The sequence below is a fragment of the Notamacropus eugenii genome, chromosome 3, assembly GCF_028372415.1.
Source record: "Notamacropus eugenii isolate mMacEug1 chromosome 3, mMacEug1.pri_v2, whole genome shotgun sequence".
Lineage (NCBI taxonomy): Eukaryota > Metazoa > Chordata > Mammalia > Diprotodontia > Macropodidae > Notamacropus > Notamacropus eugenii.
Window position 1 is genome coordinate 363281852 of NC_092874.1, and position 12015 is coordinate 363293866.

At 38.7% G+C, this 12015-nt stretch overlaps 1 long non-coding RNA gene across 1 annotated transcript; it reads left to right on the forward strand.

Moving 5' to 3' along the window:
* Positions 1-9578: 9578 nt before the first annotated feature.
* LOC140531671 (uncharacterized) lies at positions 9579-11632 on the forward strand. Its single transcript, XR_011976395.1, has 3 exons — positions 9579-9990; positions 10251-10398; positions 11399-11632. It is a non-coding gene; the product is annotated as an uncharacterized lncRNA (long non-coding RNA).
* The last annotated feature ends 383 nt before the right edge of the window (positions 11633-12015 follow it).

Consider the following 12015-nt stretch of genomic DNA (forward strand, 5'->3'; position numbering starts at 1 on the left):
TGATTCTGACTTCTTCTGGGGTCACTCAATCTCTCTGTGTGTTCTAGTGCTAGCTACCCCAAAGGACCTGGGGTATTAGTTTTTAAAAACTATTAGCTTAAGAATGAATTGAATGTCTCCCAGTGTTAGGTGCCAGTGAATAATGCCCTCAGTTCCACTTAACCATTTACTATCAATTCATTTTTACTTTAAAGATCTAAGAACCTAATACAAATATGTTCACCCAATATTTGAGGGCCAGGCAGTTCCCTATATCATCCTAGTTTTGGGGTATAGTGGATTCACTCTTAGCATAACCTCTATAACATTGAGCTCACTCAACATTGAGTCTCATCTCTCAAGTCTAGATGAGACATGATTGCCAGGTTAGTACTCCTATCAACTATCACTGAATTTACTCCCAAAGGCAACTCTAAAGGGTTATTTCTTGCTTCTTTGAGTGGAATTCGAAACCTAGACTGGGACATGATGGGATACCGATAACATTTTCCTGACATTTTAAAACTCACAAAGTTGGAATCTCCAGTTCTTTCACCTAAAGTAAAAAAGAGCAAATGCAAAAGCCAAGGACCAAGACTGTTTTATAGGACATGTGGGCATAAGAAGGGAAAAGGACCTAGTCCTATTCTCTTTTTATAGTATTGTCTCTCACCATTAATGGAGTCAAAATAAGAAAGACCAGTTAAAGAGCAAAAGCAAAAGTTCTGGTTCCCAATGCCTTTTAAAGGTCTCCTTAATTCTGACTATGTAGGCAAAATGGTTTTTCATAATAAATAGACTGTAATCAGTTACAGAATGTCTATATATTCTCACATTTCTCTAGGGCAATTTCATTACATATCATCATGATTCTTCCAGAAACAGGCTCCTGAGAATGCCCCATATGGGGAGATGGTGTCATAGGTACTCTACATGTGCTAGCCCCTAAATAAGTAATTATTCAACATATTACTTTCACAGCTGTCCTGCTTGCCTCTGTTTCCTTGTATTATTTACTGTGCATTAAAAAAAAAAACTGTATCAGATCCTCCTTTTTTGATAACCACTATTCTTTGTTCTCACCTTGAGTCCTCTAGGTTCTTGGGCTGCTCTCCATCTCCCAAAATTAAGTACCATTGGAACTTGAAAGTTCAGAGCACTAGATCTTTACAGTTCTCTTTGACATCTCAGGACAGAGGTTTAAGGGTTTAAGAGCCCCTGGGCCTAGATTGTCCTAATTGGGGTTCCATCACACCATGTTGGTTGTCCTATAATCTTGGGATTTGTGACCTGCTTTGACCTATTTCAGTGGAGTCCTCTGCTTTAAATCCTCCATAACAAAACATTGTAGACAACACATTTTTTTTTTAATTTCTTATTGTGGTAACCCTCACTTTGCTTGAGAGTCTCCTTTTCCTCTTTCTGTGGATTTCAGTATGACTTTTTGCAAAGTTCTGGGGTAGAAGATATGATTTAATATAGCTTTTCAAAGGATTTCTAGATGTAGATCTATGTTATTTGGTCAATCATTAACTTTAGAGTTTTGTTGGAGTAGGTACAGGGGATTTGGGCTATCTATCTAGTTATATAATTAGATTGCAATAATGAAGTTCATTTGGAAGAAAACAAAAGGCCTAGATTCTTAAATGAAAATAGTGCAATAAAGCATGAATCATTTGAAAATCTTAATAGTTTTCAAAATATATTGCAAAACAGTAATCTTGAAAACAATTTGTTATTGACCAAAAAAGGAAATACAGATCAATGGAACACCTAGACAAGTTAGATTCAAAATGGTCAAAATAGTAGACAACTTTTCAGTAAATTCATGTATACAAATTACTTGGGGAAGAACTCATTATTTGACAAGTTCTGCTAGGAAAACTAGAAAGCTGCTTGAAAGAAAATAAATTTAGATGCATCATTGTATGCCATATGCTATATATGGATAAATAAACTGAATGCAAAAAGTACAAAACAAAAAAAAAAGAACAGGAGAAACCTTTAACAGTTACAACTAGTATGGAAGGTAGCAATGGCATATGTTATAACTGAACAAGGAACACAGAATTTCACAACTTTTGAAGTAGAAAATTTTGATTATGTAAAGTGAAAATGGTTTTTTTTTTTAAGTTTTCAAGAAATATTTAACGAATACAAGAAAATAGTCAAGAACAAAATGTCAACAAGCATTTATTAAATGTGGGGCTTGATGTTAACTGTCGGATCTAGTGTTTGTCAATCATTATGTTAAGTGATGGTTAATTGATAAATTCAAGTTTTCTCTTTAAAAAAATTAGGACATATTATCAAAAAGCTTTTAAAAGTCTTTTTTGGCTTTCATACATCATGAGATAGATAAGTAATATAGCAGTTGCCATAGCATATTTATGGAGTTTGATAATTTAATCAATGGGTCATTTTAGTTAAAAAACTAAACTAGAACTAAAAATTTTAAATGACTATATTCAAAGTCATCTCATGTTATTTCCATATAATGTAACATCATTTTTATAATCTTAATAAATCTTGAAGCCTGAGGTCATAAACATCTACTTAAGAGGTAATAAAAGTTCTTTTAAAAGTAAATTATACAGATTTAATTTAAAAATATATTGTCAAAATTATTATTTATACATTGTAATGTAAACTAGGAAACATGTAAACTTTGAGAAACAATCAGCAGAAGAACAACCCTTTCCTTGATGAGCTTGTAGTTTTTTAGGGACATACATGTCTTTTTTTTTTTATTTATTTAACTTTTAACATTTATTTTCACAAAATTTTGGGTTACAAATTTTCTCCCCTTTTATCCCCTCCTCCCCCCCCCCAAAATCCAAGCATTCTAGTTGCCCCTGTGACCACTCTGCTCTCTCCTCTATCCTCTCTCCCTGCCCTTGTCTCCGTCTTCTCTTTTGTCCTGTAGGGCCGGATAGCTTTCTTGACCCCTTAACCTGTATTTCTTGTTACCCAGTGGTAAGAACATTACATTTGGTCCTAACACTTTGAGTTCCAACTTCTTTAGCTCCCTCCCTCTCCACCCCTTCCCCTTGGAAGACAGGCAGTTCAATATAGGCCAAATCTGTTTAGTTTTGCAAATGATTTCCATACTAGTTGTGTTGTACAGGACTAACTATATTTCCCTCCATCCTATCCTGTCCCCCATTACTTCTATTCTCTTATGGTCCTTTCCCTCCCCATGAGTGTCGACCTCGTATTGCATTCTCCTCCCCATGCCCTCCCCTCCATCCTCTCCCCCACCCTGCTTGTGCCCCTGTCCCCCACTCTCCTGTATTATGAGATAGGTTTTCCTATCAAAATGAGTGTGCATTATATTCTTTCCTTTAGTGGAATGTGATGAGAGTAGACCTCATGTTTTTCTCTTGCCTCCCCTCTTTATCCCACCACTAATAAGTCTTTTGCTTGCCTCTTTTATGAGAGATAATTTGCCCCATATAACTTCTCCCTTTCTCCTCCCAATATTTCTCTCTCACTGCTTGATTTCATTTTTTTTTTAAGATATGATCCCATCCTCTTCAATTCACTCTGTGCACTCTGTCTCTATGTATGTGTGCGTGTGTACATGTGTGTGTGTGTGTACTCCCACCCAGTACCCAGATATTGAAATGTTTCAAGAGTTACAAATATTGTCTTTCCATGTAGGAATGTAAACAGTTCAACTTTAGTAAGTCCCTTATGACTTCTCTTTGCTGTTCACCTTTTCATGGTTCTCTTCATTCTTGTGTTAGAAAGTCAAATTTTCTTTCTAGCTCTGGTCTTTTCATCAGGAAAATTTGAAAATCCTCTATTTCATTGAAAGACCATTTTTTCTCCTGAAGTATTATACTCAGTTTTGCTGGGTAGGTGATTCTTGGTTTTAGCCCTAGTTGCTTTGACTTCTGGAATATCCTATTCCATTCCCTTCGATCCCTTAATGTAGAGGGAGCTAGATCTTGTGTTATCCTGATTGTATTTCCACAATACTTGAATTGTTTCTTTCTAGCTGCTTGCAATATTTTCTCTTCCACCTGGGAATTCTGGAATTTGGCCACAATGCTCCTAGGAGTTTCTCTTTTTGGATCTCTTTCATGCGGTGTTCTGCGGATTCCTTGAATATTTGTTTTGCCCTCTGGTTCTAGAATCTCAGGGCAGTTTTCCTTGATAATTTCATGGAAGATGATGTCTAGGCTCTTCTTTTGATCATGGTTTTCAGGTAGTCCCAGAATTTTTACATTGTCTCTCCTGATTCTATTTTCCAGGTCAGTTGTTTTTCCAATAAGATATTTCACATTATCTTCCATTTTTTGAATCTGCACGCTATGTTCTGTGATATCTGTCTTTCTCATAAAGTCCTTAGCGTCCATCTGTACCAATCCAGTTTTGAAAGATCTATTTTCTTCAGTGAGCTTTTGAATCTCCTTTTCCATTTGGCTAATTCTGCTTTTGAAAGCATTCTTCTCCTTATTGGCCCCTTGCACCTCTCTTGCCAACTGAGTTAGGCTAGTTCTCAAGGTGCCAATTTCTTCAAGATTTTTTTGGTTCTCCTTTAGCAGGGAGCTGATCTGCTTTTCATGCTTCTCCCTCATCCCTCTCATTTCTCTTCCCAGTCTTTCCTCCACCTCTCTAACTTGATTTTCAAAATTCCTCTTGAGCTCTTCCATGGCCCGAGCCCATCGGGTGGGGTGGGACACAGAATCCTTGATTTCTGTGTCTTTGCCTGATGGCAAGCATTGTTCCTCCCCATCAGAAAGGAAGGGAGGAAGTTTTTTTTCTCCAATAAAGTACCCTTCAATAGTTTTATTTCTTTTCCCTTTTCTTGGCATTCTCCCCAGCCAGTGGCTTGACCTTTGAATATTCTCCTCACACCCACCTCGCCTCCTGGTCCTCCCAGCCAGCGTTTGGGGACTGAGATTCAAATGCTGCTTCCCGCCTTAGGATTTTTGGCAGGGGCAGGGCTGCTATTCAGTGTGAGAATTAAGTTCAGGTGGTCAGGGGTAGGGCCGCCTCTCTGGCTCAGTTCCCTCTGGGGGTTTATGCACAGACTTTCCACAATGGATCCCCCGCCCGTTTGGGGAGCCCCTGTCTGTAGCCGCCTCTCAGCTTCTATCTCCTAGGGGGGCCCGAGCCATGGGGGCACCCCACTCCCCTCTCGACCCGCCAAAGACACTCTCTCACCTACCCCCATCAGTCATCTGTTGGTGGGGGGCCTTGTGCCACTGCTGGAGATCCCGTCTCTGGAGGCTTCTCCGATCTGTACCTCTCAGAGCGCTGCCGCAGGTCCGGGCTGGGTTCCGCGTCTGCAGCGCGACGGACCTTTTGCGAGAGGTTTGCAGGTCCCTCTGTGGGTGGAGGGATCCGCGTGGCTGCTGTAAATCCCCTCCCCGTAGCCCGTTTGGATCTTTTCCTCACAGCGTCCCTGCCGCGGCAGGGCTGCCCTCTGCTCCCCGTCCCAGCGCCCAGTCCACGGCGTGAAGGACCCCCCGCGAGAGGTTTGCAGGTCTTTCCGGAACAGAAATCTCCCTCGCTCCAATATTCCGTGGTCTCTGGGTGCAGAATTCGCCCTGGGTTGGTCCCCTCTAGCCGTTCTGTGGTTTGTGTGTTCGGAGCTGTGTGTATGTGCGTCTTTCTACTTCGCCATCTTGGCTCTGCCCTGAAAATTGTTTTGCATGAACAAAACCAATGCAACTATACTAATAGGAGAAATGGTCGAGCTGAAAAAAAATCTTCATATTAAATAGTTCTGATAATACTCAAAAGATTAAGGAATAGATGAAATGTATAAGACCAGAAACTCATCCTCAACAAATAAGTGATCAAAGGGCATGAATAATTTTCAAAAGGAGAAATGTGAGCTATCCATAAAATTGAAAAAATTTCCAACTCCCCAATAATAATAGAAATACACATTTAGGGAGGTGAAGCCAAGATGGTGGAGTAGAAAGAGGCACATACACTAGCTCTTACTTGACAGCCCATAAAATATCTGTAAAGAAGAACTCTCAACAAATTCTAGAGCAGCAGAAGCAACAGAACAATGGAGTGGAGGAGATTTCTAGACCAAAGTGATCTGAAAGACTGATGGGAAAAGGTTTGTCCCACTCAACGTGGAGCAGAGCCCAGCCCAGCCTTGGCCACACAGCACTGAAAGGAGGAGATCCTAGCAGGCTTCAGGGACAGAATCTACAGTGGCAGTGCAGATCGCTCAACCCACAGGCGCCAAAGGTCAGTGAGAGGATCTTTTCAGCTGGCCGAGAAGGTAGCAGGGTGTCTCCATAACTCGGGCCTCCTCAGGTGGCAGCAGTGGAGGCAGCAGCAGATGGGGCTCCCAAAGCAATCAGCAGCCCTCATCCATTGTAGAAGGTCTCAAGGTAAAGCTCTTGAGGGATCTGAGCTCTATGTGGTGGCCCTGCCCCCTTCTGAGCAGCTGATCTTAATCTCACACTGAATAGAGGCCTTGCCCCTGCCTAAAGCCCCTGAGGGTTTGGAGCAGCTTATCTGAATCTCAGCCCCAAGTGTGAGGTAGTTGTGGAGAGGAAACTCAGAAATCAAGTAACTGGCTGGGAAAATGCCCAAAAAAGGGAAAAAAAATAAGACCATAGAAGGTTGCTTTCTTGGGGAACAGGTGTCTCCCCCCATCCTTTCAGATGAGGAAGAACAAGGCATACTGTCAGAAGAAGTCAAGGCCTTTGCCTCCAGGGCCTCCAAAGGGAACTTAAATTGGACTCAGGCAATAGAAAATCTTTAAAAAAAATGAGTTAGCAGTTTACTAAAGGAGAACCAAAAAAATACTGAGGAAAATAACAGCTTTAAAAAAAAGGCTAACTCAATTGGAAAAAGAGGTCCAAAAAGCCAATGAGGAGAAGGAAGTTTTAAAAAGCAGAAGTAGCCAAATGGAGGAGAAGGTCCGAAAGCTCACCGAACAAAATAATTCGTTGAAAGAGAGAATTGAGTTCAGGCAAATGAATGGCCATGAGATAAACCAAGCAATTAGAAAATAAAACCAAAAGTGTGAAAAAACAGAAGAAAATGTAAAACATCTCATTGGAAAAATAACTGCCCTGGAAAATAGATCCAGGAGAAACAACTTAAAAATTATGGGAATACCTGAAAGCCATGATCAAAAAAAGAGCCTAGACATTATCTTCCATGAAATTATCAAGGAAATCTGCCCTGATATTCTAGAACCAGAGGGCAAATTAAATATTGAAAGAATCCATCGATCACCTTCTGAAAGAGACCTGAACAGAGAAACTCTTAGGAATATTGTGACCAAATTTCAAAGTTCCCAGATCAAGGAGAAAATACTGCAAGCAGCTAGAAAGCAACAATTTGAGCATTGTAGAAATACAACCAGGATGACATAGGATCTGGCAGCTTCAACATTAAGGGATTGAAGGGCTTGGAATGAGATATTCTAGAGGTCAAAGGAACTAGGATTGAAACTAAGAATCACCTACCCAGCAAATCTGAGTATAATACTTCAAGGGAATAAATGGTCATTCAATGATATAGAGGACTTTCAATCATTCATACTGAGGAAAAGACCAGATCTGTATAGAAAATTTGACTTCCCAAGACAAGAATCAAGAGAAGCATGAAAAAGTAGACAGGAAAGAAAAGCTATAAAAGACTCTCTAAAGCTGAAAAATATTTTTAACTCTTGAATATTTTCTCAGTATTTGGGTAGATGGAGAGATTGTACATACACACACACACACATCCACATATATAGACAGAGAGTACAGGGTGTGTTGAATCAAAAAAGATGATATCCACACAAAAAATAAAATAAAATAACATAACATAAAATAAAATAAAATAAAAATTAAGGGGTGATGGAGGAAAATACCAGGAAGAGAAAGGGAGAAATGGAACAGGGCAGCCTATAACTCATAAAAGAGATAAGAAAAATCTTGTTCAATGGAGGAGAAAAGGGAAAAGGGAAGAGGGGGATAAATGAACCTACTCTTTCCACATGTGGCTGAAGGAGGGAATAACATGCTCACTAAATTTGATATGAAAATTTATATCACACTACAGGAAAGTAGGGGAGGAGGTGACAAGTGAGGTGAGGGGAATGACAGAAGGGAGGGCAAATGGGAGAAGGGAGTTACTAAAAATAAGCACTTTCGAGAAGGGACAAAGTCAATTGTGGGGGGAAAAATAAAGGGGGATAGAGTAGGATAGAGAGCAATATAATTAGTATTACACAACATGATTACTATGGAAGTCTTTTGCAAAACAACGCATATTTAGTCTGTATTGCATTGCTTGCCTTCTCAGTGGGGCTGGGGAGGGAGAGGGGAGGAAGAGAAGTTGGAATTCAAAGTATTAGCAATAAATGTTGAGAATTTTTAACTAATTTTTTAATCGGGAAATAAGAAATACAGGAAATAGGGTATAGAAATTTATCTTGTCCTACAAGAAAAGAGAGAAGATGGGGATAAGGGAAGGGTGGGGTGTGATAGAAGGGAGGGTACATTGCAGGAAGGAGTAATCAGAATGCAAGGTATTAGGAAGTGGGGGGAGGGGAGTGATGGGGAGAAAAATTGGACATGGTACAAAGTGAAGTAAAAGCAATTAGTATTAAAACATTTGACTGAATTAATTACTGAGAATAAATCAATGATATCTTTAGTTTGGAGAAAAGAATTTTAGTCTAAATTTCCTAGAGGAAGGTAACCTAGGGTAAAATTTGTCATTGATGGAAAAGTTAAGGTTTAATAGTAAATTTGATTTTATGATTGCTATTTAATCAGGAACTAGAACATGTATAGAAAGGCGTGAAAGCCACTTAAGACTTGACGCAAAAGATGTTCCTTAGCCAAAGTGAAACTATAATCATATTTGAAACCTGGTTATTGGAACCTGCCATTTTTAGATCCTATGGGACTATTAAGTGACTGTTCTTCTGAGTCTAACTCCAGGTGTGGATAGCAAGAAAGGCAGTCTGAGCCTCCAGTCCATGATGCCAGTAAGCCGGTGAGATGCTGGTATGAACTGCAAAAGGTGATCTCATGGGAAGGGTGGGAGAGAGGCTGTTCATCCTGGGCTGAGGTAGGATTCTCCTCACTCAATTTCCCCATTGACACCTGGCAGATTTTAAGCCTGATTGAAAGCAAGTGGATAATCTAATCCTGCCTGGAACTGTCATGAAGTTGGGGAGATATTGTATCCCTGCAATGTCCCTACTCTTGGTGGCAATTTCCTATAGTCAAAAGGTTTGTAAGCTTAATACCAGATCTATTAAATTACAGATTATTGGTAGGGGAACATCCGAGGTTAAGTCTAAAATTAAGCTATTAGGCTTAGGTCTTTAGACCAACAGCAGTAAGTTAGGGTCCTTTAATTCTTAGTAATATTGTGGAGACAAGGTCAAGAGGTCAAGAGCTTGTGAAGTTAGCAACATAAATATTATTTATGTCTCAGCTGGTTAATGTTTTTTAAAAAATTGTTTTGTGGTCCATATAGTAAATAATTTAAAAAGAAGTATCATCTGACTAAAATTTGAATTGTTTTATCTGTTACAAGCTGTGTTAAAAATGAAAAATAAAATTTAAAACAAAACAAAAAAAAAACAACTTTACTTTTCATGTAAAGCTCACCATAATGCTTTGTATATATTGGTTGCTTAATAAATACTTTTAACTAAGGAAAAGAAAGAAATACACATTTATCAAATTAGAAAAAGATGATGAAAGAAATACACAAAGTTGGAAATATCTTTGCCCTGCACCACACACTGTATTAAATGGTGGCACACTGAAACGATTCAGGTAGTCTAGAAAATAATCAGAAGTATGCCAAAGAAAAAGAAAAGTCACTAAACTATTTTTCTTGATTACTTATTCCAGGATAATATGCTCTTGTGTCTTCACATTGGAAAGATAACTTATGGAAAGTATTATTCCTTACATGGAAAAAGGTGCTAGATCATCATGGGAAGCAGAAGTTGTTAAGGATAGAAGAATTCTTGAAATGTTTGATCCATATTGAGAGAAGGAGGGCAAGGTACATACATGTCCCAGGATCAACAGCTAACTCATTGCATATGAAAGGTACCCCTAAGTTAACATGACCATGAAACATTAAATTCTTATCTGACTAAATGACCCAATGGGGTCAGTTATCTTCCTGGATGTGTCAGTTTCCCACATTGAAGAGCACTGAGATATCCCTTCTCCAACATCTCTCCCCACGTGCTGCCTAGGCAAATATCAGCATCACTAGATGTTGGTTTTTAAACCCTTGCTTATTTGCTCTTTCATAAGAAGAGAAGAGGATGGCTGTGAGCATCATAGGCAACTACAAGGACAAGTGAAGTGGGCGAGAGTGATCAGCCAAGAATGAAACATCTTCTTAGTGGAAACATAGAGCAATATTTCAGCATTCAAAATTATGGAGGTTGTCAAGTAGCAGGTGAGAACTACAATATGACTTTCCTATTCAACAGATGAGGTGGGGCAAAGATGTACATTGTTAGAGCTGAGGAAGTCGATAAATTGAGAGCACAAGGTGTTTAAAGGAACATCAAACTGTATATTGATTTTGAAGACATGGGTTGGGCAAAAAGGAAGCTACCTATCAAACTCTTTAAGAATATTGGGAGAATGATCAATGATTTACATCAATAATGTTCTAGGCTGGATAGAATAAGCTTCAAAAGTTGCTGAATGTTAGAGATAAGGGGATGATCTGTAAATGGAGGACTTGAACTTCGTAACAATACAGTAAGAATCCGAAGATCATGGTGGAAAAGGGAAGGCAGAGAAGCAGAGGAACTGGGAAAGGGTAGGGTTGAATTCGATAAGAATGGCAAGCAGATAGAAAGTAAAGGAAGGTTTTTATTTTCCTTTGAGAGATAGTTACTCTGATCACAAAGACTAGAGTTGTAAGAGGTGTATTTGCTAACCTAGGACTTATGTGGGAAGCTCTAACTGACTGGGGCCATCAGCCTTTCCAGACACCATAGAACTGAAGGAAAAGTTGGGCTATTGTTCTGAACTAATGACTAAACTCAATTGGCAACAGCCATGTAAGTTATATGCAAAAATATAAAGGGATAAGGCAACTCCAGATATTTTATCTGTGAAGTGTTCACTCAGGTAAAAGAAAAACCAGTACTAGAGACTCTAGTTAGTCCTTGGGTGTTGTGTCCTGAGGTACTGACCCCAAGGATACACTAGATTTTTATATTAAATCCAAGATTTCCATACATGCTATTAAGCTCTTAATTCATTTCTTTAGATATCTGAACCTCTTAATTCATTAAATTCAACTTTCAAGATTAACTGCTTCATCCTAATTCAATGATTATTACTTAGATTTCAACAAACCCCAAAATTTATCACCTCCATGATTCTGAAGTCAGAAATTGCCTTCTAAAATTGAAGTCTACAGTCTTTCTATCTCTTTCCAGGGCAGCATTAGCCTTTTGTCAGAAAGACTAGAGAAGAAAGAATGAAGCAAAGAGAAAGAAGAAGAAATGTGGGATAAAGGGAAGGAAGAAAGAAAGGAAACAAAGGAAAAAGGAAAAGGGAGAATGGAGACATAAGAAAAAGGGAGAGAACAAAATGAAAAGGATGACAGATATTGAATTGCAACTGAGCTACGCAATGTATGTATGTCTCTAATAAATCAAAATACTGAAAATAAGAACCTATATAATTTTCAATAAATACTGCCAACTAAACCATTGGCCTGTGATGCCAAGAAATAATGCTGATAATGTTACAGCCCTGCTCAGACTATGGGTGCATCAATGATGTGAATTCTATTGTTTTAATATAACCTTTAAATGAACAAGAGGCAATTTTGATGTGCAAAGCCATCAACTTTGGTTAATTGCTACCACAGAGAATATTCAAGTAATCCAAAGCAACAATAATATTCTCTGAGTGAAGCTAGTTAAACAAAAAGAATATTGAGAGTGTGTTATAAATGAGATCTGCTTGATGGTGTTCAAGGTTGGAAGGCCTTTCCAAATGTAATTATGGTTGAAATGGTATATAAGCTCACAGTTTATTTGTTTCTTCC